Source organism: Heliangelus exortis, chromosome 16 (assembly GCF_036169615.1).
Source record: "Heliangelus exortis chromosome 16, bHelExo1.hap1, whole genome shotgun sequence".
In the NCBI taxonomy this organism is placed as follows: Eukaryota; Metazoa; Chordata; class Aves; order Apodiformes; family Trochilidae; genus Heliangelus; species Heliangelus exortis.
In genome coordinates, this window is record NC_092437.1 from 14,642,102 (window position 1) to 14,668,927 (window position 26,826).

At 55.5% G+C, this 26,826-nt stretch overlaps 1 protein-coding gene across 12 annotated transcripts in view; it reads right to left on the reverse strand.

Moving 5' to 3' along the window:
* The window catches only part of CHD6 (chromodomain helicase DNA binding protein 6), a 91,701-nt gene extending 67,089 nt beyond the window's left edge, over nt 1-24,612 (reverse strand). For 10 of the 12 annotated variants that reach the window (XM_071760105.1, XM_071760106.1, XM_071760104.1 and 7 more), the window contains exon 1: nt 24,493-24,596. The gene's annotated coding sequence lies outside the window, so the exon portion shown is untranslated. Of the gene's footprint in view, nt 1-24,492 lie in introns of all 12 variants that reach the window. The other 2 variants (XM_071760107.1, XM_071760102.1) reach the window with 1 other exon arrangement.
* Between the last annotated feature and the right edge of the window lie 2,214 nt (nt 24,613-26,826).

The following is a 26,826-nucleotide window of genomic DNA, read 5'->3' on the forward strand; positions in this document are numbered from 1 at the left end:
GCCTGCAGCATCTCCTGAGACCACATGGCTGGAGGAAATGTCCCAAGTCACATTGCTGGGAGCAGGAAATGTAGAAAACAAACTGCCACAGGACACCAAAGAATTCCTAGTATGTGGTTTGCAAAAATAGGATGCTACCTAGCCTGCAACTGGTAAACAGCAATCAAACAAGCAGCTCCCCATGGCCCCCCCTTTTCCACCAGACAGAGCTCAGGTAACCTCAGACATATCCCATTGCAGTCTCAAACTGACCCAAAGAAATCCCCCAGTTTAATGCATTTAAAGCATGTTTTTGTTCAGGTTTTGAAACTTTAAAGACAACAAAGTCTCAAAAATTGCTCTCTAATATTCCATCTCCATGGCACAGCCAGTGGTCTTGTCGGGGTTTAACACTGGCCTGGCAATTAAACCAAATGCCAGATGCTCTCCATTAATCCCCCTTCCCTCCCTGATAAGAGAAGGAGAGAGAGTAAGGGAGAGAGACTGATGGGCTGGAAACTGAACTACACAGCTTTAAGGAAACAGGAATGATTTAAAAAATTACTAAATCTATACAAATAGACAGGAAAATTGATCCCAGGTTCCTCCCCCCTTTCCCCAGTAACTCTCACATCACCACCGAGGCTGCAGGGCAGCCCTGGGAAAGTCCAGGCTGGACTCCTGGGGTCAGCAGCAGTTGGGAGCTGGAGGCAGGAACACACAGATTCAGGCTGGGATGGATCAGGAGCAGAGGCAGAGGAAGGGATGGAATCCTCCCAGGATGCTGAAGCAACAGGGACAGGGGAAGAAGGGGAAGCAGGAAGGGGTTTCACCCTGGTGATCCCTGAAATTTATGCTGAGGATGAGGTGTATGGGATGGAATCCTCTGTTTGGTCAATTCTGGCATCAATCTCGTCTGTTCCTCCCCAAAGGAGGGTTCCAGGTGTGACCTTTTTACTCCTCTCTCCTTCTGGAGGGCAAAATGTTCCTCAGAGCTGAGCAGTGTCCTTGGTTCTGCACACCAGGCTCTGGCTGTAACTATAAACATGGAGTGTTATCAGTCCCAGCAGCAGACACTGTCTGAGAAACCTGCTGTTAATTTCAGCAAGTGCAGCTGTTTACAAGAGACTGAGCTGAAAGGAAAAGTACAAGACAGAAAATTACCCTTATCCTGACCCAAACCAGGACAGGTCTGTAACCACAGCAAGCAGCATTCTTCTGATGCTCCAGCCTGCCCAGGAAGATGCTTGCTGCAACACACAACTTCTACCCAGCCTTCAGGCTAAGGGCAGCCAGGAGGGAAACCCTCATGCAGTGCCCAGGAAAGCTCCCTGAGAGATTCTAACAATGTGTCAGCCCCCAAAACCTTGCTTCCAAAACTGAGGTTTATTGCAGAATATATTATATTGCAGAAGAATAAATAATTTCTAATGCTCATCTCATCACCTTGTGCCACAGTGAGCTCTGTCTGAAGTTTGTTCATACACTCAGCTCATTTTGGGAGCTGCAGGGAGGGGGAGCTCCTGTGGGAAGGGAGAAGGGGACAGGGCCTGCTCCCTCCAGAACCAGCCCTGGGGCCAGGGGTGTGCAGCCCCCCAAACCAGGACCCTGCCCGGGCCAGCTGTCAGCTCCCAGAATAGCTCAGATCAGCTGCAGAGGATCAAATAATTGCCCCAGTGATGGGAAGCACCAACTATTTTGAGCTTCCTGGGAGCACTGCTGGGCATGGGGGGGGGCAGAGCAAACACTCCTTCAAGGGTTTGTTTTTCCCAAGAACACCAAAGGGTTTCAGAGAAGGTTTAAACCTCAGACTTGCTCGTTGAGACAATTTTCCAGACTTGGAGGCTGTGTTTCATAGCAGGAAAATATAAAATACAGAGGTTTTTCACCAGAGGCACAATCCTGACATCTCCCACCTGCCCTCCCAGAGCAGCAGGGAGCAGCAGCTCGGAGGCCATGGGGTGCTCATTCCCCCCCTCACAGGCACTCAGCAACCTGCTCTTGGCTCCTTTTCCATGAAATCTTTTTTACAGGTCACCTTTAAAAGCCACAGGAGAGCCCTAAAACTACTTTACAGGCTGCAAAATTAGTTATGCCCATCAAGGTTTTCCTCAAGAAAAGCCTTGCCCACCAAGGCTGCTTGCCAGCAGCAATGCCAGAATCCAGACCCAAAGCTTGGATCCCAAGGCAGGAGGGAGCAGCCTGTCTGTGCCAGCAGCTCCATCCCTCATCATTCCTGCAGGCAGGAGAGGAGCAGGCAGGGCTGCTGTGCCATCCCTGGAGAGAGAGAGAGAAGGACAGGGACAAAGGGAAGCAAGCTCATGTTGCACAAACCCTGTCCAACTGCTCGACTTTGGAATACCAGCTTTCTGACTTCAAAAAAAATAATTCCAGGAATTCATACATAAAATGGGAAGGGAGGGGAAAGGAAAGGGGAAAGGGAAAGGGAAAGGGAAAGGGAAAGGGAAAGGGAAAGGGAAAGGGAAAGGGAAAGGGAAAGGGAAAGGGAAAGGGAAAGGGAAGGGGAAGGGGAAGGGGAAGGGGAAGGGGAAGGGGAAGGGGAAGGGGAAGGGGAAGGGGAAAGGGAAAGGGAAAGGGAAAGGGAAAGGGAAAGGGAAAGGGAAAGGGAAAGGGAAAGGGAAAGGGAAGGGGAAGGGGAAGGGGAAGGGGAAGGGGAATGAGGAAGGGGAAGGGGAAGGTGAAGGGGAAGGGAAAGGGGAAGGGGAAGGGGAAAGAGGAAGGGGAAGGGGAAGGAGAAGGAGAAGGAGAAGGAGAAGGAGAAGGAGAAGGAGTTAGGGATGCCATCAAACCTCAGCTCTGCTCTGCATTCTTGTCAACCCTGGGGAAGGGAGCTGTGGTGCAGGTGCCAGGGCTGTGAAAGCCCTGCCAGAGCAGAAAGGGAACTGCCAAAACACCCAGCCTGGGAGCAGAGTCACCCAGCAGCCCTTGTCTGGGGGTTCAGCTGTAAAATTCAGCCTAGAGCTGAAAGACAAAAGCTGAAGTTCAAAAAGGGCAGAAAAGGGATCAGTAGAATAACCTGGGGGCAGCTAGAAGACCTCAGCTTGCAGAAAGATGACCTTGTCCAATGTTTAGCCCTAACATTAAGCTGGGATAATGCTCAGAAAAATTAAGTCCATATCTGCAGCTGGAGTGGGGTAAGAAAGGGGCTGCAAAAGTACCTGGCAGCCACCAAGAGACCCAGGCTGGGAGAAATCACTGTCCAGGTAATCAGCAGGAGACCTCTCTATGGCTTCCCAGGAAAATCAAGGTTATGGCTAAGAAAAAGAAAACCCAGAGGTGCAGTGGCAGTGGGGTGAGGGAGAGCTCACCCCAGGAAAGCAGGGAGTGTAAGAGACCTCATGCAGGATAAAGCCTTTGCTGGGCTAGGCAGGGAACCTGGCTCAGGCTGGGCTGGAGAAGGAAGAAGAGTTCAGAGAATGAGAAAGCCCAGAGCTCCCCTGGGGCTGGAGAGGGAATGCTGAAAGGAACAGGAGCTGCTGAGAGGGCTGAGCAATGGCTCAGAGGAATTCCCTGCAGCTCAGCTGGAAAACAGCTCCTAGGGCTGGGATCTGATCTGAAAGGAGAAGTTCCACCCACAGTTGGAGTGAGCTGGAAAGGGGCTGATGGAACACCCGGGGTGGGAGAAGTCTGGGGTGGGGAGATGTCTGGGGTGGGAGATGTCTGGGGGGGACCCTCCTTCCAGCCCAGCAGACAAGCAAGGGTGGAGGCTGAGAAGCAGAAAGCCTCCTGGTGTTACTGCTGGAGCAAAGGCAGAAAGGTGCTGCCAAAGGTAAGCAAGAGGTGTTGGGAATCATGGGCTGAGAGCTTCGGTGTGAGTGAGGGGTCAGGGGGCTTCAGAGAAAATCAGAGTCAGGGCTGAGTGAGAGGGGGATCTTGCAGCTGAGCCCAGGCTGGGGCTTCAGCAGCTGAGCAGGGGCTACCAAGAGAGTTGGGCTGGGCCAAGGTTTTCATCTGGGCAATGGCTGTGGGGCCTCTTCTGTTGTTCTGTAGGAAAATGAGAGCTAGAGCCAGAATTAGGGCTGAGGGAGAGAGAAAGCCTGGAGCTGCAGCTGCAGCACAGCTGGAAAGGGGCTGCCCAAGCCAAGCAGAGGCTGCCACAAGACCTGGGCTGGCAGAACTCTTTCATCTGGGTTTCCACAGCCAAAGCTCTGCTGGAAGGGGGGAACTGGGGTTAGGGCTGCCAGAGAGCAAAAGCCTAAAGCTTCAGCTGGACCAGGGCAAGTGGGCACAGATTTAGTTTGCCAAGAGTGGGAATCATCTTTGGTACAACAGGTCTTGTCAAAAGGTTCAGCTATAAAATTAGGGTTAGGGTAACACTGATGGGAAGAGAAAAGTGCAGTGATACAACTGGAGCAAGGCTGGAAATGGGCTGCCAAAGGAGAGTGGGGGGCTGCAAAGAGACCACGGCTTAGACCTGCTGTCTGGAACAGGGCTCAGCAGCTTTCCCAAAAAAAGGGAGAGCCTGGGGTCAGAGAAAGCCTTGAGCTGAGAGAGAGGGCTGGAAAGGGGCTGCCAAAAGGCAATGGAGAGGACACCTGTGCTTGGACAAGTCTGTGGTCTGCAACAAGGCTTCAGGGCCATGTCTACTCATCCCAAGAAAATGACTGCTTGGGCTGAAGGATGAGAGCTGCCACTGGAGTGGGGCTGGGAGGTGGCTGCCAAGAGATTTGGGGTGGGAGTTTTCACCTGTGCAATCCCCGGGGGTCCTTCCCTAAGGCTCAGCAGGAGAATGAGGAGAGGGTCTGAGAGAAGGAAAACTTCCCCATTTAAGGCAACAGAAAGGCAGGACCAGGCTTCTGCCCTCCTTCAGTCAGGTACAAGGGGAACAGAGCACAGTGACAAACAGCATTTTTAAAAATCAAATGTTTGTTTTCAGAGGCTGATGCTTTGCTGAGCTGGCTGAATTTTTATGAGGACAAGTAAAAGACCAAATTTTGCCTTTTTTCTCTAACCTCTTCCTCAAAAACAACATCCATTCTTGTAGAAACCTTAGAAACAAGTCAGCCCCAGGCACTCCAAACCAGTGAGAGCTCAATGAGGATTATTCCTACTGTGCAGAGGAGCTTCATCACAGAGAACACCAACACCACCTAAGACTGAATTAGATTAAAACAGACCTTGTGGGAATGAGCTGTAATTAGACTGGCCCACAGCTCTGATGGTCCCCACAGCCAAGGAGCTGAGAACACAGCAGGTACTGACACAGAGGAGTGAGCCCACAGGTCAGGTGCTCCAGGAACAGGCAACAGGAGGAACCTGCACCTCTCAGCTCTCCCAGCTGTGTCCTGCAGGACTTTCAGGGGACTATGGGTGGGCTCTAACATTAATTTGCAGTGTATCCCCCCAAAAAGAGGCTGGGCTAATAATTTAAGTTCATTAGTCACCAAGATACCCAGCAAAATGGTCTCCATGTAATAGAACACAACCACGGGTGAGGATCAGCCAAGCTGGGACAGCTCTTGGGATCCCAGCAGGACCAGAACTCTGATGGAACAGTGCAGGGGGATGGAGCTTTAGGTCTGCCTCAGACCCCTTGCTCCAGGAAAGAGACTGAGGGGCTGGAGAACATCCAGAGAAGGGCAAGGGAGCTGGGGAATGGTCTGGAGCACAAAGTCTGCCCAGGAGGGGCTGAGGGCCCTGGGGGTGTTGATCCTGGAGCAGAGGAGGCTGAGGGGAGACCTGGATCTCTGCAACCCCCTGAGAAGAGGTTGGAGCAGGGTGTGCAGTGGGGGTTGGTCACTTCTCCCAAAGCTATGAGTGACAGGACAAGAGGAAAAAGCCTCAAGTTGTGCCAGTGGAGGTTTAGATTGGATATTTGGAGAAATTTCTTCACTGAAAGTGTTGTCAGGCCCTGGAACAGGCTGCCCAGGGCAGTGACAGTCAACATCCCTGGAGGTATTAAAATGACATGGTAATTGGTGCTGAGGGACATGGGGCAGTGGTGACCTTGGCAGCATTACATTTACAGTTGGACTTGATGCCCTTAAGGGTCTTTTCCAACCTGATACAATTCTGTGGTTCACAAAAACTGGGAACAGTCCCCAAAACCAGCAAGGCACGTGGCACAGCAATGGGATTCCTCTGTCTCTCCCTTGGGGACACCTCCAGCCATGCCTCAGCCCTTCCCTCTCCCCTGCTCCAGAGATCCCCACACAGCCCCCAACAAGGAGAGGCCCCAGGGATGCCTTTGGACAAAGAAAGCACAAATCTGAGTGCAGGATGGTGTTCCCCCACCACAGACTTTCACTGATAACCCTTCAAGCACGTTGTGTCCCAGCAGGAACAGCTGCTCCAACAGCCCCTCAGTCACAGACACACCAAGGCACTTCAAAAAGAAAGTTTTATTCCTCGCTTTTATCCAGAGAGCAACTTTTCATTTCCTGGGGGGAAATCACATCTGCAGCGTGGTGAGGAAGGTGGGAGGCAGCAGCTCTGAATCCAATCCTGCTTTTGCTTTGCCTCCACTTCCCAGCTCTGTTCCTCTGGCTGCTCTCTCCCAGCCCTGCCCTGCCCTCCATCCCCTGACCCCTGGGCAGCCCCTGGCACCTCGGTTCCTGGGAACACAGCTCTGCCCCTTCCAATGGGTCGTGCCCAGGGCCTTGGCACTGCCAGCCAAAAGGGCTACTAGCCCAGGCAAGGCAGAGGCCACAGCATCTGCAGAAACTGATGGCATTTGCCCAAGAAAGCTCCTTATTCAGTGCAGCAGCAGGGATGGGGATTTTTTTTTTTTTACTTTATTAGAGCTCATCCCTGCAGTACAATGCCATTCAGCTGCCTGGGAGAGGCAGGTGGCTTCCATCTTCAGACAGGAAAAAGAACAGATTTTATCTGTAGAAATAAGCTGCAGCAAGGCAGCAACGTGTGCAGTTAAAACAGGAATCAACACCCAGCCATCAGGTCCTCAGAGACTGTCAGACCTGTTCAGAAGGATGGACAAAAGGGAATTGTGGCTTCCTCCAAGGGAAGAACGAAGCACAACAGGACTTGGGATTCAAAGAGCAAAGCAGTGCCCAGAAGCCACCTCCTCAAAGACACAGGGCACCCACAGGTGCATGTGGGCACCAGGAACACTGGTGGTAATCCAGCCAGAAAACCTGCACTCTTTTCTTTGCACTTCCTAAGGAGTAATTCTGCACCAAAGTGCCTCCAAAGCTGCAGCAGCTGAGCAGAAACAAGGAGCAGCCTTGGGCTGCAGCCCTGGGCACCAGGAATGGGCACTCCTAACTTGATGTGTGACACTGCACAATACATTTCAATTCTCTCATTTTCAGACCACAGCCCTGGCAAACATCCCTGTAACACACCAAGCCCCTCAGCACCTGCACACACGTGCCACATCTCAATGAAGTGATAAAAATTCAGCAAAGATCTTTTATTTGCTTCTCAGCAGATCTCAGGGATACTTGGGTCCCAGACCAGGAGCAAGAGCCCTCTGCTTGAAGCTAAACAAGCTACATCCAGTCTGTCTGGAACCATGGCTGAGGTGAGGAGCCCCTCCAGCACCTCCTTTCAGTCCAAGGTAACAGCACACCATGGCATTGGAGGCTCTCAATGGGATCTTACATCACTCTGAAAATAGGAGTTGGGGTCCATACCTCAGCTGCTCACCAGGAGCTAAAAGCCATTATTTAGAGACAGCAGTTTTCCCAACTGCTTTTCCTACATGCAGACTGGAAGATGAACCCATTCTGGAGTTTACCAAAGTCAGTGAAGGGCTCCAGGAGCCCCACACATCAGGCTGAAGGCCACTCCTGGACACTACACCCAGACCCACACATCCTCACTCAGCCCCAGCCCAGCTGGCACTGGCCCCACACAATGTACCCTCTGCCCCACACAATGTACCCCCCCAGGGTCCCCTTCCCAGGGACAGGAGCAGCACCAGGCCCAGGTGAGGTGACAAGGACAAAGTCTCCCTGCAAGCAGCTCCTCTGAGTTAGGGGCATCAAGAAGTGTCTGACCCCCATCTGCCAGCAGCCTCCTGGTGACACCTCCTTCCAGATGCCCTGTGCAAGCCCCACTCACCTCACCATCATCATCATCATCATCACCATCATGTGGCCTTCCTCTTCCCTCCCTCCCAGAGTCCTGATTACAGAGAGAATCCCTTGAAAATACAGATCCCAAGCAGGCACAGCACTTTCCATGGAGCCCCAAAGGGGAAGCAGGAAGGCAGGGAGGTACAGAATGGCACAGCCATCCCATGAAATCACTGATTTTCAGACAAGCCAACCTGCTCTGCTGAAACACCCCAAGAAGTGCTGCATCTGCTCAAGAGTTTGGGCACAGTTTGAAGGAAAAAGCAGGGATTAATCAGGAGTGCTGAGTCCAAATCTGCTGTCCAGGCCTGCAGAGAGCCAGACTCCTGGGCTGAAGCTGTCCCAGGGGAGGCTCAGCACCCCCTCACTGCTCTGGTACCTGAGGATGTGCTGACCTGCCCTGAGAAAAGCTGCAGAGATCAAAGCAGAGGCTGAAGAAAAGATCCAGATCTCTCTGAAGCAGGAGCCAGCACTTCAGCAGCACAGAGCTGCAGGCAGCTCCCACAGCTCCAGGGCCCTGCTCAGCCCTTCTGAACACACAGCACTAACAAAGGGCTCCAGGCACTGGGGCAGCCTGAGAGCTTACAGAAGATTGTCTGACAAGTACAACCAACCCCACACCACCAACCCCTCTGCCAGTGTCAGCAGCTGTCCCTGTGTGTACACAGTGTTTTGGGGTGACAAGGACATCCCCACTGCCTCACACAAGGTGCCCAGGAGCCCTCTGGGGGAAGAGCAACCCCTGGCTCAGCCATGGGGCAGCAGTTCCCTGGTGACAAACCTTACAGCCTTGAGAAGGAGAGGGGACAGCAGTTCAGTAGCCACTCCCTGCCATGCAGAGGGACCCAAGCAACATCATTTTTGTATGAGGGTGAAGCACCATGTGAAACCTTCCAGGCCTTTGCAGAGCTGAGGCATTAATACTGCTGCTCCAGCAGGAACAACCAGAGCCCTGGGACTTGGCACTGGTCAGAGGCACAGGAACAGCATCAGCATCTTGTGGTGTGACCCATCCCACAGTCTGGAGAGCCTCCTGCACCAGCACACTGACCACAAGAGTGTTGGGCCAAGCTGGATCAGAGTGCTGGGGTAAGGGACCAGCCTTGGGAAGCAAACACAAATCATTCCCTAAGGAGAAAGGGTGCCTGTGGCAGCCTGAGGACAGCTGAGAGAAATGTGTGCTGCATTGCCCTGCCTTAATCACCAGGAACACCACGGAGCAGCAGATGACAGGAGGGCTCTGGCAGAACATGCTCACCAGAGGGGTCTCCGGAGCACTTTCCAGCCTCAGTAGCTTTGCTGCTGGCAAGCAGCCAGAAAGCACCAGGACAACCACCAAGCGTGGCCCAGGCACCAGCTGCCCACCCTCCCTCCCTGATGCACCCACACTGCAGGTGAGCAGCAGGAGCAGACCCAGCTGGGACAGACAGAGCAGAACTCAGGGCCCGAACTGTCCTTCACCCACCTGGCTCAACAAACACGCTTCTCCAAGGTCCCAAACAGCTGAGAGAGAGGGACACATCAGCAGTTCCCTGTCTGGCCTCGCTGCTTTGCTTTATCAATCCCCGTTTCCAGGCAGGGCTGCAGACAGCCTCAGCCTGAAGATGAGTGTCTGTGCTGCAATCCAGAGGGACTCGGGCAGCCACATTCCTGTGGGCTGCGTGGAGAGGGGGCTCTGCAGGGACAACGTCCTGCCAGGAGCCTGGCTTGGAGCTCCCGCTCACCCCGGGAGATGCAGGCAGGAAGCAGCACTGCAGCCTGCAAAGCACCGAAGGGGCAGAGCTAGAGGAGGGGGGGAGGAGAAGAGATGCCCGGTGCAAGGAGTGACCCTTCCCTCCCTGGCTCCAGCTCTCAGCGAGCTGAACCAGGGACACCCAGCAGAGCCTGGGCTGGGCAAACCAGGAGCCCCCCCCCAGCTCCCTGCCGCGGGGGCCCTGGGGAAGGAGCTGCCCCTCTCCCCAGGCAGCCGGAGCCCGGCTCTCCCCCCCCTCCCGCTGCACCAGGGTTTGTTTATGTGTCTGCAGCTGCTCCTCACCTCCTCCATGGGAATCCGGGCTCCAACAAACTCCACCGGAGCGCAGCGGAGCCGTGGCCCCGCCTGCCCCGCACACCCCGCGGGGGGGGCCCGGGAGCCGCGTTCCCAGCCCCGCGCTGAGCCTCCCCCGCATCCTGCTCCAGCCCTCTGCTGGGGGCAGAGAATGCACAGCTCGGGTTGTGATTTTTCCAAGTTAAAAATAACCCGGTAGTTCAGTAGAAAAGCAGCAGTGAGGCAGGGGGGCTGGGGAGCCACGGCAGGCATCCGTGCTGCCCCACAGCTCTGCACACCCAGGATACAGAAAGGAAGAACCCAACAGCACCCCAATGAACCCAACTGCATCCCTGTGAGACCCAACAGCACCCCAATGAGACCCAACTGCACCCCAATGAACCCAACAGCACCCCAATGTGACCCAACTGCATCCCTGTGAGACCCAACAGCACCCCAGTGAACCCAACAGCACCCCAATGAGACCCAACTGCACCCCAATGAACCCAACAGCACCCCAATGTGACCCAACTGCATCCCTGTGAGACCCAACAGCACCCCAGTGAACCCAACAGCACCCCAGTGAGACCCAACAGCACCCCAGTGAGACCCAACAGCACCCCAGTGAACCCAACAGCATCCCTGTGAGACCCAACAGCACCCCAATGAGACCCAACAGCACCCTTAGACTCAACTGCACCCCAATGAACCCAACAGCACCCCAATGTGACCCAACAGCATCCCTGTGAGACCCAACTGCACCCCAGTGAGACCCAACAGCACCCCAATGAACACAGCACCCCAATGTGACCCAACAGCACCCCAATGTGACCCAACAGCATCCCTGTGAGACCCAACAGCACCCCAACAAACCCAACAGCACCCCAATGTGACCCAACTACACCCCAATGTGACTCAACTGCACCCCAATGAACCCAATAGCACCCCAATGAACCTAACTGCACCCCTGTGAGACCCAACTGCACCCCAAAGCAGAGCCTTCTCTGAGGTGCCAAATGCCCTCGCTGCTCCCCAGAGCAGGACAGAGGAGTGAGGGGAGGAAGGGGGATGTAAAAAAAAAAATAAAAATCCAACCTCAGGGAGCAAAGACCCCTTCACAAGACCAGGGCAGGCCAGGCAGAGCATCACACAAACAGCCAGCCCCAGGGGAGCCCCAGCTGTGCCCCAAGCAATTTTCTGTCTTAAAATATTTTAATCTTTAAAAAAAATAAAGGTAGAAATGAACTGTGATCTCTGTGGGGCCAGAGTAGCCAAGAGATCTGTCAACAAGGACACCCACTGCATCCCTGCCAGCCACATGGCACTGTCCCAGGGCACCCAACTCCACCACCCAACAGGCACCAGGCAACAAGAGGAGCAGGCAAGGAATAGCCACAACCTCCTTGCCACTTCCTTCACAGGACAAGAAATACAGGGCTGGTGCAGAGCATTCTGCCTCCAAAAAGCCATCTCGGCACCAACTCTTCTGCTCCCAGGAAAGCCCTGAAGCACCAGCCCAGTCAGAGATGCTGGTGAGACACTTGGGGCAGAGCCAACGAGCACAGAGGATGCTCTGTTGGCACCCAAAAGCAGGAGAGCAGAGGCAGCCTGGATGCAGCCCCCGGTGATGCAGCTTCAGTCAGCTGTGCTTCATGACTCTCATGACGAGCTCACGTGGCAAAAGCAGCAAGAGCTCCTCTTTGGAGGGTTTTCAAATGCAGCTCCTAATCCAAGCCCGTAACCACAATGACCTTCAGCAGTTATTTCAAAGCTGCACAGTGCCACAGGGCTGAGAGCTGAGGGCTTGCTCAGCCTCCAGTGAGCACAGCAGTGAGCAGGGACCAAGAGCAGAAGGGGAGAGAGAGAGAACAGAACAGCTGGGAAGGATTTGGGGTTTGCTCAGCAAACACAAAACACAAAGCCCTGCCCGGCCAGGCAGTGTGCACACCGAGGCACAGCTCCCCAGCTTCTTGTTAAAGAGAGGGAAACCAGGTCTGACCTCACCCTAAAATGCATTTCTCTCATCACCTTTCAGGTGAGCTGAAAATGAGGGGACAAAGGCTCCCAAGCAGCACTGGGGCTTGAGAGGTGGCTGTCTGCAGAGTGGGGATGCACCCAGTGTTACCTGTGCACCCCAGAGATACACCCAGTGTTACCTGTGCACCCCAGGGATGCACCCAGTGTTACCTGTGCACCCCAGAGATACACCCAGTGTTACCTGTGCACCCCAGGGATACACCCAGTGTTACCTGTGCACCCCAGGGATGCACCCAGTGTTACCTGTGCACCCCAGGGATGCACCCAGTGTTACCTGTGCACCCCAGGGATACACCCAGTGTTACCTGTGCACCCCAGGGATACACCCAGTGTTACCTGTGCACCCCAGGGATACACCCAGTGTTACCTGTGCACCCCAGGGATACACCCAGTGTTACCTGTGCACCCCAGGGATGCACCCAGTGTTACCTGTGCACCCCAGGGATACACCCAGTGTTACCTGAGCACCCCAGGGATGCACCCAGTGTTACCTGTGCACCCCAGAGATACACCCAATGTTACCTGTGCACCCCAGGGATGCACCCAGTGTTACCTGTGCACCCCAGGGATGTACCCAGTGTTACCTGTGCACCCCAGAGATACACCCAATGTTACCTGTGCACCCCAGGGATGCACCCAGTGTTACCTGTGCACCCTCTCCCACTCCATCACCCTGCTGCCCTGCTGTGCATGAGCTGCCAGAAGCCAGACAGGTTTCTCAAGCCTTTGTCTGCTGTTTTCTGATCAGCAGGCCAAGAGTTTCACTCCAAACAGTTGCTCACAAGCCCCAGGCACTGGATTTTAATCCTCAACACAAGGGAGGTAAAAAACATTGGAAAAATAAAAACAGATCTCTCCAGCTCAATACCTTTACAGCCAAGGAAGAGAGAAGGGGGACAGGCTGAGCCCGCCCCAGCCTCAGAGCAGGCACCCAGCAGGCTGGGCTCCCATGGGTGACAGAGCCATGAGCAGGCTCAGTGGTGCTGGGGTCAGGATTTGAGGGGTGAGGTGCCCTGGCCTTTGTGCACAGCTGCAGCACTGCTGCACACACAGGGCTCCCTGCAGGGCACCACCTCACCAGCACCATTCCTGTGTCAAGAGCACCAGCAGCTCCAGCTCCTGCCACATCAGCAAAGCCCATCCCACGGATGTGGCATTTCCAGGCCTCTGCTCCCCATTAAACACAAAATTCTCTGGCGTGCTGCTCAGTCCAGGCCACCACACAGCCCCAATCAGCTGCCCCAGCTGCCAGACCTTAACAAACCATTTCTCCATCACCAATGCCAAGTTTTCCTACCACTTCTTCACCAGCCCTGGCATGTTGACCAACAAGGAAGGACATGAATGGGGTGTCCAGGGAACAGCCCGTGCCAGTGGCCATAAAGCTTTCCCACTTTTCCCATCACACTCCCAGTGCTGAATTTCCAACTTTAAAGCAAGGGGAAATGCACCATGTGCTGCAGGACAGCACAAGCTCTGCAACCCAACAAAGCTTCCAGCTGCCTGCCACTTCCACAGCTCCCTGCAGGGGGATCAGCCTCTCCTTGGGGAAGGGGGGGGATCAGGGGGAGAGCTCCCAGCTTTTCCTTGCCTTTCAGAAGCACACTGCTCACAGCAGCAGCTCCACACAGCTCCAGGACCATCTTCCCAGCAACCAAAAGGATGCCCCACAGGCAACTCCTCTCCCTGAGCCTGGGGCTGTTGAGGCAATCAGCCCCTCCACAAGGCAGGGAGCCTCACACATGTGCTAAAGCTGCCAAGGAGACCGTGCAAAGCCTGTGGAACAGCACAGCACGAGTTACAGGTCAGATGGGAAGAGGCAAAGTACCTCTGAGGACACACTCGTGGTGCTAGAAGCTCTCTTCACTGGCAGCCCTGCTGTCACCCCTGGGCAGAGATGGGACTGCAGGTTCAGCTCCTGTCTTCCTGGACCAGTGGTCATGAGGAGACACTTCCCAGAAGCACAAGAAAATCCTTTTCCAAATTACTGGGCCTGGGGGAGGACAGGGGTTATTACCAGCTGCTTCAGAGGCTTGCAACAGGGCAAACCACCCAGCTGCTCTCCAGCTACCAGGAGGGATACAGAGGTTTCAGCAGAAACCAGCACCCTGCACACTCTGCACATTTTCCTGCTGCCTTTTATTTCTCATGCACAAGCACTTGGAACTTAACTTATGTGCTCAAGTCCATCCTCAAGGTCACTGGTCCTGTAAAGATGCCACCAGGCACATAATTTAGCCCACAGCACCTTTATTAGTATGAAAGGTGTACAAAAGACAGTGCCATCAGCAGACCCTGACAGCTGGACAATTCAAGGAACCTGTTACAAGGTTTCTGCTCCAGAGCTACACACTGAAGAGCACAGAACTCAAGGTATTCCAAGGCATCAGATGGCCAAAAATTGAGATGGTATTCCTGAAAGCACAGATCTTCCCCTTTTGCTGTTGTTAACACCTTGCACAGCAAACTCAAGCTGTCAGAAAACAGCTTTGCCACACTGCACACAGCTCCTCAAAAGCAATCAGAGCCTTTTGTGCCTCTATTTTCCAACTCTAGAATGGGGATAAAAATCAGGCTTCAGAGCAGTGCTGCTGAGAGGATGGAACAGCACTTCCAAAGCACCTCAAGACTTGGCTGTGAGCATATGTGAAGACCACATCTGAGACCCAAGCACATGTCCTGCAGGGACAGCACAGCAGCACCAGCCACAGCTCCAAACGGTGACAGAGATGTAGTCAACAGCCCTTGGGAATGTGCTCTAAGAAACACATCCAAGCCAGAAGCTGAAGGAAACGTAGCCAAGCCACCAGCAGTTGGGCCACAAGAGCACAGTCAGCATTTTCAGCATTTCCAGGGCAGGATGGACACCACTGCTTTGCCAAATGCCTCAGCTGTGTGTGGGCAGTGGAGTGGGGAAGGTGCAGGGTGCATGAGGTGAGCTCAGGGCCTGCTTTGCTTTGCCCATCGTGGCCACATCTCACACCACAGCTCCTGAGCACAGGCTGATCCCAAGCTACACCTCAGTGTGTGATTGATGAGTGAGCAGCTCTCCTTTGGGCCCAGCCCCACGGCCACCCTGACCTCAGGGGTCTAAAAACCCAGGTGACAAAGGAAGCTCAGCTCAGTCTGAGCTCTCTCACACACAGCAGAAGTTGGAGGGGGAGCAGGAGGGACCTCCAGGAGCACAAGGCCATTTTGCTGCACTGCTTGCTCCCCACGTACAGACCATCTCCAGCAGTCAGAAGGTCTGTCCTGATGTCACCTGCCACCTCCTGGATGCTGCCCTCTTGGAGAGAAGCTCCTGCACACACTAAGGCTGCCCCTGCCCTGTCAGCACTGCCAACCCAGGTCACCCCACCCCAGGAGAGGGCAGAAAGGTTGCCTGTCGAGACCCCTGCCTGGGGAGGGCCAGGCACTGTGGGAACCAAGCTGTAAGGTCCCAAACAGCCACAGCCTGAGAGCTTGCTGTGTGCTGTGGTGAGATCCCATGGCTCATGGCAGCTGTTCTCCCTCTACATCCGAAGAGAAACTAGTAAACCTCAGCCCAAAATAGCAACAGAGAGAAATCTGCTGTTCTCCAGGCCTTAGAATTTGCATACTGAAGCCTCAGACCTGTTTCTAAAGAATAGGGAGAGAAAGCAAAACAAGGCAGATGCAAGGCAGAGCAAGAGGACCCTAACCAAGCAGCACCATTACCCCACAGTGCTCAGGTCCCCATCTTTACATGCACCTCAACTCCAACTGCTCTGTTCTGCAAGGACTGTAGCTCCCTGACATTCACCTCCAAGGGTTTACAGTTTATTCTGAATTTAACTCTCTGGGAACCAAGTTTTCCACAGTCTCAGGTGGAGATAATTTGAAGAGCAGTCTGCAGAGTCCAGCTGTTACCTGGAAGGAGCCATTCCTCTCAATCATCTCAATGCTTCCTTGTATTTGTGTCTTTTACACCCTCCCAAGAAACACTCCAGTATAGGAGGGAGAGAGAAGTGCTGGAATGAAATTCACCAGTTCCTCATGTGCAAGTGTTTGGAGTTCAGCTATGCCAGGTTTGGTTCCCTCTCCCAGTTATAGGCAACTCTTTGGCAGCCTTTCCAAACACCCAAAGTCCTGCCCAGATATGCTGGAAGTAAAATGCTACCAAAAGCACATCTGAAGAGATGGCCCCTTCTTCTCCCAGCTCACAGAGCCCTTCAGTCAGGGCCAGCACTGAGGGCCCTGCACACACTGACAGCCAGAGGATGCCCAAGCTGCAGACACCACCTTGTCCCTTTGTCTAAGCAGAGCTGGTGCCTCAGAGCACACCAGGGCCCTTCAGACCCTGAACAGGCAGAGCTGTGGGGGGGTTCTCCTGGAGTAAAGCTCTGTTCCTCTAGGACACAGAGAATCATAGAATCACAGAATCACCTGGGTTGGAAGGGACCTCAGAGATCACCAAGTCCAACCCTTGCTCCACTCCCCCCGTGGTTCCCAGCCCATGGCACTGAGTGCCACATCCAGGCTCTTTTGAAATATCTCCAGGGATGGAGAATCCACCCCTTCCCTGGGCAGCCCATTCCAATGGCTGATCACCCTCTCAGTACAGAAATTCTTTCTAATGTCCAACCTAAACCTCCCCTGGCACAACTTGAGACCTCTTGTGCCCTCTTGTCTTGCTGAGAGTTGCCTGGGAAAAGAGCCCAACCCCCCCCTGGCTCCAACCTCCTTTCAGGGAGTTGGAGAGAGTGATGAGGTCTCCCCTGAGCCTCCTCTTCTCCAGCCTCAACACCCCCAGCTCCCTCAGCCCTTCCTCACAGGACTTGTGCTGGATCCCTTCCCAGCCTCCTTGCTCTTCTCTGGACCTGCTCCAGCACCTCAATCTCCTTCCTGAGCTGAGGGGCCCAGAACTGGACACAGGACTCAAGCTGTGGCCTCCCCAGGGCTGAGCACAGGGGCAGAATCCCTTCCCTGGACCTGCTGGCCACACTGTTCCTGAGCCAGGCCATCATGTCTGGGAACCTCCTGGCCAACTACCACCATCTCCAAGGGGTCAGCTTAGCCAGCAGGCAAACACCCAGCACCAGCTGCACCAAACTACCAATGCCCTTGTCCCTGCTTGCCTGGTGGTTCCACAGACACCAGTCTGTGTTGTCATGTAGCAACACAAAGGCCAGGAAAGCAAACTCTGGACACAGCAGCACTTCTGTTCCACGTGTCCTTACCCACTCTGACTGCACATACCCATCAGAAGTCCATACCAACACATTTCCACATCTCTTCTCTCTGGATAACTGACTTGTTTTCTGACCCCTTCCTTCAGCAGATGTAGAGCTGGATCCAGCAAAGTATTTAGAAGCACTGTGCAGAACTCCTCCTCCCCAGTGTCACTCCATTCAACACAGCAGACAGTGCAAAGCCTCTCTAGAAGCCAGAGAGCAGCCCCTGCAGATGACCACATCCCACAGAGTACAGAATGCCCCATCAGACCTGGGCATAGCTTTACCCATTCAGACACACAGGGCTGCAAGCCTGCAGGGCAGCACTCACTGCACAGCTCCTGGAGAAGCCATTCCCATGGAAAATCCAGCTCCTAAAGCTTCAAACAGTGTCTGTGCCATAGTGACCCCCTCCTCCCTTTGCCTTCCAGAGTCAGGACCCTGGTCCTCACTCTCAAAGCCCAGTGTGGGACTGGCCCAACTCCAAAACAGCAATGTCATTCTCAGACTGAAATCCTCATCCTCCAGAGCAAGGAGGTGGAGCAGTCCCTGTGACTGGCCCACAAATCTGTAACCACTTCTCTGCAGAAATCAGGGTAACCACAAACCTCACCACCTTCCCAGTAAGCACAAGCCTGGCCTCACTCAGCCTCCCCACAACATCACAGCCCAGAGAACAAACAGAGCAGTCTGCTGTCTGCGGCAGAGCAGAGCAACCTGCCTTGATGTATGCACAAAAGTGCATGCCGGGAAAAGCTCAGATACCCTGGTGAGGGGCGCCCTACGGGGACTCAGAAAGATCACTGAGAAACAGGGCTTTGCTTGCCCTAAAGCAACAAGCAGAGCAGCATACAAATAGGAGCTATAGGCTGTGCCTCCCCACACCCACTGCCCTCCCTCCCTGAGCCAGCACACAGGAGTCATCCAGAGAGAATGGCTCTTCCCTGGCCCTCGGTAAACAGACATCTAACATTTAAGCTGCATTTTATCTTAAGGATGTTTTAAGCTCAACCAAAGCAGATGAAACATTTAGGGTTAAAGGTGCTCTGTGCACAAGGCTTGGAGAACTCGAGGCAGCAGCTCACACAAAAATAGCAGCTTTCACAGCACGTCTATAGCAAAGCATTAATGTTTATTCTGCTATGTAGGACTAACTTCAATTCTGCCTCGATGCACATATATAACAGAGCATTAATGTTTCTTAAAGAACCAACACTTCACCTACCTATACATAAAAAAAAAAAAAAAAGTGAAAGTCCCCCACAACTCTGTACCAGCCCTGTAGCACACTGCTCATGCTGGAATTAACCTTCAAAGGCAGCCATTGAGCTGAAGCTAAAGCACAAAATGAAAAAAAGAAAGCACAGAAAACAATTTAGTTATCTAATTACTTTCATGACTTCTGCAAAGAGGTTTGACAGCTGAAGTTTCTTGAAGGAATCTCAACCACATCCAGATAACAAATGTCTATTCCTAGTGCACTAGGAATAAAAATTCCTAGTTTTGGTCCCTAGTGAGGGGCTATTTGTTAGGGCCTGGTACCTGAAGTCCTTCAATTAGCTAAAGTCCTGCTTCCCCCTCTGAAGAGATGAGATGGGGTGAGGGTCCTGCAGGGCAGTAAGTGCAGAGGCCAGGGAGGTGCCTTCCCCAGCCACCTGCACGGGCTTTGGGCCCTCAGCACACTCCTGCCCTCCCCAACTGAGGTCCTGAGCAGGAGTTCCCAGGCTGCAACTGAAACACAAGCTTTAGGATCACAGAAAATACTGAAAGATACAGATACTCCACTGCCTGCCTGTCCCTCAGGTCAGGAGGGACCCGCAGCCTGAGCCCAGACACTGCCTCCTGCCTCTCAGATGTGATGCAGGGCTCCCCACATCCCCCACTTCTTTCACAGAACCCCAGACTGGTTTGGGTTGGAAGGGACCTTAAAGCTCCCCCAGTGCCACCCCTGCCATGGTCAGGGACACCTCCCACAGCCCAGGGTGCTCCAAGCCCCATCCAACCTGGGCTGGAACACTGCCAGGGATGGGGCAGCCACAGCTTCTCTGGGCACCCTGGGACAGGGACTTCTTATGGAAACACTTAAGAAACACAAATATGCTGCAAATTGACACTGACAAGCCAATTTTCCCCTGCTCTTGGCACAGTCACCCCAAAAGGATGCAATGAATTACCTGCATTGCAACCCAGACAACCAGCCACATGGCAGAGCCAGACAGGCATCAGAAAACTCCACCAGAAGAGAGGTAAAGTTAATCTCACCAGTTAAAACACAAGTTAAAAAAAAAACAAACAACACAAAATAACCAATCAACCAAAAACCCAAGCAAACCAAAACAAATAAAAACAACAAACAACCCAAACCACCCCGAACCAGCCGACCAGCTAACATTACCTACAGAGTGCAAGCTGAGGGCTGCACAGAGCCAGGGTGAGGGCAGGACTACAGCCCTGCTGTACCTGCCAGGAGAGATGTTAATCCTATCACCATCAGACTGCTACTGAGCAGCATCCCCCGCAGGGAAACCAAGGCTGGAAAACGTGATGTACAGCCCAGGGCCAAGGCAACACCTCAGCATGGTGATAACACCTCCCTCCTCAGGCCATACCCCCACAGGCACACCTCCAGTGCCCACAGGAGAAACAAAGAGGGACTAGGACTCGGTTCCCACACTTCTCAGGTTCTGTTCTGGGCTGAAAAGAGTGTTTTGCTTCCGTTGGAGCAGGGTTTGGACTGATGACAGGCTGGGAATCCCCTAGAGGCAGCATCCTGCAGTACAGAAGCAGGGTGCACACTTCACCTCGGGCAGAACTTCTCCCCGGGGGGAAGGATGGGTCAAGCACCCTCTGACCTCCTCGGTGCCAACTCCAGCAAGGTCCTCAGCTCCTCTCTGAGCACTGGGCCCAAGGGCAGTGTAGGGAACCCAACTCTCCCAGCTTTACCTGACTTCCCGAGGAGCCAACTGTGCTCAGGCGCTCCCGGGAGCACAGCCACCACCTTCCCTCAGATACCTGTCAGGGACCTGCCTCAGACATAAAAACCTGGCCACGCCATCCCAGGGCTTTCCTACTTCTTAGGCTGGGCTGGACACATCCAACAGAACAATGCTAAAAATTATTAGGCACATATTGGCGGGTTGGGAGGCTGCATACCAGATTTTCCCATATAAGGGAAAGTTGAAAGCATTGTCCTATCACAGGAAAACATACTGCACCAGCAGAGATATTAGAAAGCAAAATCAGAGTCTCCTCATGTGCCAAGCTGACAGGCACAGCAGCATCACAGTTTTCCCCTTTTGCTGATGGTCTGCTCAGCTTTGCCCAGCTCTGTTACTTCCAGCAGGGGCTGGTGCCTGAGGCTGGCTGGGAGGGCAGAGTGCTCCCAGCTCCCAGCACACACACTCCTGTGTGCTACACAGGAGCCCTCTGCTCTCCTGCAGGATTCTGGACCCACCAGCACCACGCTGGCAATGCAGGCACTGACATCAACACTGCTCCCAGGGTGCAGCCTCTCTGTGTTTTCACGGGGGTTTAGGGTGCTGAGAACCCAGCATCCAAACCCTGTGTGCTGTCCCCAGCACTGCCCCTGGCAAACACTGCTACTCAGCTTCTCATAAACCATTCTCCCTGACCACCTTCCCTCCCTTTACACAGCTCGCTGGCCCCAAACAACAGCTCTGCCTCTGCTTCCACAGACCAGGGCAAAGTCATCACTGCCAGAGGTTGACTCCACTGTCCCAAGCAGGAAACTGGGGATGAGGGACAAGAAATGCTTTCAGTGCTATGTAAAGAAGCAATGAAAACAAAACCTCTTTGCTGAAACCCAGCGAGACACTGAACCACTAAAAGCAGTGGTCTCTTTAAGACATCTCTTTTGCCAGTGTCTCTTTAAGGCAATTTCAGAGAAGCCTCCCTACGCATGCCTGCTCTTCAGATCCAACACACCGAGCCCACATTCCTGCACCAAGGGCTCCCTCACAGTGCAAGGCTGATCAACCCTCTCCCACCCTTCACAAGGGCAAAGCTTCTCCTGCAAGCTGATGTGCATGATACCAGCTCTTATCTCTGCACACCCCAGACAGACCAGGACACCACAGCTTCTTACAAAAAACAAAGGCCTGCTCTGGCAGCTGAGCTCTCAACCTTCCCTTCTTGCAAAAAAAACAAGTCCACTCGCTTGTACAAACCCCTTTTGAAATAACAGAAGCCACAAAACACTTTATATTATTCTCCTGTAAAAGTTTGTCTTTGGAGAAGCTCTTGCGAAATGACTAAATCTTAAAAACTATTGAGATTACACTTCTAGAGGGGGGAGGGGAAGGCAGAGATTTGCTCCCTGTTAAAAAAATAGGGCAAAAAGCAGTCAGGAAAACAAGACATTCCTCAGAGAGCCTCCTCCACTGAGCCAGCAGAGATCAGCAGACCTGAGAATGCCCACGGCACTGACCTGCAGGGCCAACACTGGCATACCCAGGCCAGCTGCTCCAAGGCCAGCATCTTACACAGAGCCACTTCCCCTGATGCCCACACACAGGACACAGTGGGAGCACTCAACCCTCACCATGAAGAAGGTGCACAGTCCCAAACCAGAGAGCTCTGCTCAGAACAAGGTAAGGAGGGACCCTGGCTGCACCTCCCCGAAGAGATGTGCAGCATTCCACAGCTGCCTTCCTTTCACAGCTCTGCACAGGTCACTTCTTAACACACTCATCCCAGCCCCCTGCAAGTTCCTTGTCAGCAACAGGGTAACTGAGATTTCTGCTTGGAGGAGAAAGACAAAAGGCAGAAATAAACAGCCCCAGCTGCGGGGTGATGGGTTTCAAACTTCACAAAAGTGAAAATGAACCAAGATCAGACTTTCTCCCAAGTCCTCCCATTGACTTTGGCTTTTATTCCAAGAATACAAACACAGTTTCAGTCCTGCCCCAAAGGCAGACATTTTGATTGGATACCACTCTGCTGGCTGTAAGGCTTTACAGCTCCAGGTACTCGGGGGGCAACATTCAATCAGCCTCAGCCCTCTGCACTTCCCATCTCTGCAGCCCAGGGAACTCAGCAGCCTGTCCGGTGCTCCTGAAGGACCTGCAAGTTTAGGCAGCTGCACCAGTCTGGAGATGACAGGCAGAATTAGCTTTCCAAAAGCAAACGGACAAAAACATTAAGCTTTGTAGTGGAAGGGGAATCAATTTTCCACTAAACAAGCAGGAACGGAACCCAGTGGCAGCCCTGAACAAAACCAACCAGCTGGAGGCCAGAAGCCTCAAGAGAAACAACCTATTTACTCCCAGGAATTTACTCCCAGAGAAAAAATACACTGTTATTGCTTCATACTGCAACAGCTGGACCAAAACAATTCCTCTGCAAAGCAGCGCAGCAGAGCTCCCGAGTAAACAAGGTAAACAAAGGAGGCAAGAGGAGAGGTAAAGCAGCACCTGCTCCTGGGCCACCACCCAAACGGGGCCCAAAAGCAACACTGCATGGTGGGGAAAATACCTGGAGAGCTCAGTGCCCCCCCTCCTCTGGCAATCCCCTAATCCCATTGACCCCAGACCAGTTGAAAAGATCCAGGCAGCACCAGCTGCCACAGATCTGTGGCCCTGAAAGTGAAGGGCCCAGGGATAAACATCTAACACCTAAACCCACATCTGTCTGCCTACAAGGATCCCCAGAGTGACCAGTGCCTGCCAAGGGGTGCTGGGGACTTCTGCACAACCAGAGCAAGACATCTCCACCCCTTTCCCCTCATTCTGCTTCCCCAAAAGCATTTGCTGCACGCCTCAAGCAAGAGGTAAACAACGAAAAACCTTCGGCTTTTGGTTAAAAGCACCCCAGCTCACTGAAGAGAGACCAAGCACTTTTCATAGCAAAATTACTGAATAGCTCCGAGGTATCAGGAGCCAGCAGCAGCCCCCACTCCCCGTGTGCTGAGGCAGCCCGCATGACCCCCGCGGTCTCCGACTTGCCTGGGAGTTTAGCAGAGCTCCCAGGGAGGCAAATCGATAAACAGAGAGAACCTGATCAGCTCCGAGAGGGGCTGCACAGCGGGCAGCAGCGCCAGCAGACGACTTCCCTTCATCCTTCCCTATTCCGCTTGCGTGCGCTCCTCTCGCAGCCTTTCCCCTACAAACCCCATTGATCAAGACTAAAATCCGCCTGGATCGCCACTGGTAAGAACAGGGAGATTCCCCCCCGGCAGCCCCGAACCACGAGGGACGCGCGGCTGCGTGGGGCCAGCAGCGATGGTGACTGCAGCGCAGGCGAGACGCGACTCCGACGTGACCGCGATGCCGGGCTCTGACATGGCTGCAATGTCACAACAGACCCGCGGATGCTCCGCGCACGGCGGGCGAAGCGGGACGGACCCGCCGGTACCGGGGACCTTCTCGGTCCGCAGCGGAGGGAAGGGTCCTTTCACCGGACCCCTGCCCAGCGCCCCGGGGGCCTGGCTCGGCGGGGAGCGGGCAGCCGGAACGCCGTGCCCCGGGGGCCTCCAGCCAGCACGGGGACCCGCTTCTCCCCCGCCCGCGAAGTTTAAAGACTTAATTATCTATTTTCCGGGAGCACTGCGGCCGGGATGACGGCGGGAAGCTGCGCCCCGCGGGCAGGCTCCCGGCACCCCGCATCCCGCCCGCCGCGGCGGCCGCGCAGCTCGGTGCGGGGCCGGGGGCCGCGCTTCCCCCCTCCCCGGCCGGGAGGAGCCTCCGCGCGGCGCCGGGGGAGCCCGCCCCGCCTCCGCCCCCGGCCCCCCGCCCGCCCCCGGGGCCACCGCAGCCGCGGGGGGTGCCGGGCTCAGAGCTGCCGGCCCGGCGCCGGCTGGGCCCGGCCCTCCCCGAGCTCGGGGGCGAGCGGCACGCCGAGCCGGCGAGCGGGGCCGCGGCGCGACCCAACCCCCCTCCCCACTCTGCCCGCCGGCCCCGGGGCGGGGGGGGGGCGGGGAAGGGCCGGCAGGAGGGACCCGCGGGGCCGCCACCGCCGCCGCCCCTCCCCCGCGGCCGGCTCGGCCCGGCCCCGCAGCCGGAGCCATGACAGGGCCGGCGGCCGCCCCGGCCCCGCCGCCCGCCCCGCGGCCCGCGCCGCCGCCGCCGCCGCCGAATTCATTCATAGCGCCGCCCCGGCACGGCCCCGCCGCCGCCCCCCGCCCCGCCGCCGCCCCCGGCCGCGCCGGGCGGGGAACCCAAAAGTTCGGGGCAGAACTTACCTAAAATGGCTCCTCGGCCGCCCAAATACAAACAGCTATTATTTGGTGAAGTTTAGCCCAGCACCCTGCAAGGACACCCTAACCTCGCCCGGGCACGCCCCCGCCCGCCGCCCATTGGCTGCCCGCCGCCCTGCGCCGCCTCCCATTGGCGGGCCGGCCCGTCAGCCGCGCGGCGCCCGCGCCAAGCTTGGCTGCAGCGCGCCCGCCGCTCTCCCCATTGTGCTCCTGTTTGCGCCGATGAGAGCGCGGCCGCGATTGGCTGAGCCGCCGCCCCCGCGCGCCGCCCCCCCCCGCCCCGCCCGCGCCCTCCACGTCCGCGCCCGCCGTGAGTCCCCGGATGTCACCGCCCCCTCCCCCTCCCCAAAGCCGGGACCGGACCCGCGGTGCTGCCCGCCCGTAACGGGACCGCGGAGCCCCCAGCCTCACATCATCACCGCTCCTGTCCCATCACTGACCGCCCACCACTGCCACCCCCGTCACTGGCCCCCCCGTCACTGACCCCCCCATCACTCCTCTCCCCTCAGGCGCTGCCTCCCCTGGCGGCCTCGTGGCCTCCTGAGGTGCGAAGGCTCCCGGGTGCGGCCCCTGCGGAATGGCCGGGGCGGGAGGAGCCGCCGGGCGGGGAGGGGCCGAGTGCCAGAGCCCCGGGTGAGGCGCAGCCCGGTACGTCCCCAGCACAGCCCAGTACAGCCCCAGCACAGCCCCAGTACATCCCCAGTACCTCCCCAGCACAGCCCCAGTACCTCCCCAGCACATCCCAGTACAGCCCCAGCACAGCCCCATACAAGCCCCAGCACAGCCCAATACAAGCCCAGTACATCACCAGTACAGCCCCACTACATCCCCAGTACCTCCCCAGCACAGCCCAGTACAGCCCCAGCACAGCCCCAGTACATCCCCAGCACATCCCCAGCACATCCCAGTACAGCCCCAGCACAGCCCCAGCACAGCCCTAGCACAGCCCTAGCACAGCCCAATACAAGCCCAGTACATCCCCAGCACACACCAGTACAGCCCCAGCACAGCCCCAACACAGCCCCAGTACATCCCCAGCACAGCCCCAGCACATCCCAGTACAGCCCCAGCACATCCCAGTACAGCCCCAGCACAGTCCCAGTACAGCCCCAGCACAGCCCCAACACAGCCCCAGTACATCCCCAGCACAGCCCCAGCACATCCCAGTACAGCCCCAGCACATCCCAGTACAGCCCCAGTACAGCCCCAGTACAGCCCCAACACAGCCCCAGTACAGCCCCAACACAGCCCCAGTACATCCCCAGCACAGCCCCAGCACAGCCCCAGCACAGCCCCAGTACATCCCCAGCACAGCCCCAGCACAGCCCCAGCACAGCCCCAGCACAGCCCCAGCCCGGCCCGGCCCGGCCCAGCAGCACCCGGTCCCGGTGTCTGACAAGAGCCGTGGGTGCTGTGCCCGGCTGGGGAGGCAGCAGGGAGTGCCCTGTCCTGAGAGCTGCTGCTGGGGTGCTCTGGGCAGGTTTGCTCCGGCACCAAAGGAAACCCTGCCACAGCTAATGAGCTGCTGGGACTCGGGCTGATTAACGGGGTGCAGGGAGTGCAGTGAGTGCGGAGCAGCCATCCCGCCTGCTGTGCCCATCGGGGATGCTGGCACTGCCCTGAATTCCTGGCTTGTCCCGCACCACCTGGCACTGGGGTGTCCCCTGCTCCTGCAGGTCCCTCGGCACAGCCCGGCTTCCCCCGGGTGCTGCCCTGGCCTCAGGGCTCTCCTGGCCCCGAGGGCTCCGGGGCAGAGCAGGTGGCACCCCCGGGCAGTGCTGGTGTGTTCTGAAGGTACCGGTGTCACTGACACAGCCAGGGGACACAGAGCTGTCACAGACCCACACCCACACCTCCTGCACAGACCGCTGCTCCGTGTTGCCCCCCCGCAGGGCAGGACTTCAGGACTTTCTCCTCCACAGCATCCTCATTTATCCTTTCTCATTTGCTCCAGCCCAATCTTCTCCCTCTTTTTCCCTCCCTCCTCACCTGTGGATGGCACTGCTGAGATCCCACCTTAGGTTTTGTCTCTCCTTTCCCGCAGGTTCAGATCCTTTTCCTGCTTCTAGAAGGTCAACACGTATGAAGTGTTCCTTTTCCCAGTCCCACCACCCATGCCTGGCCCTCATCTTTTTCTTTTCATCCTGTGCTGGTCAACCCTTGGCCAGTGAACACTTTCCTTTGTTCTACCCTCCCTCCCTTAGCCTCTGTATGAAGAATGTCTGTACAGGTGGAATTAATTGGTCCTGTATGACCAGGAAAACAAAGCAGCTTATTTTCAGAGTACCAACTTCTTGGTCTGTTGGTCTCAAAAAAACA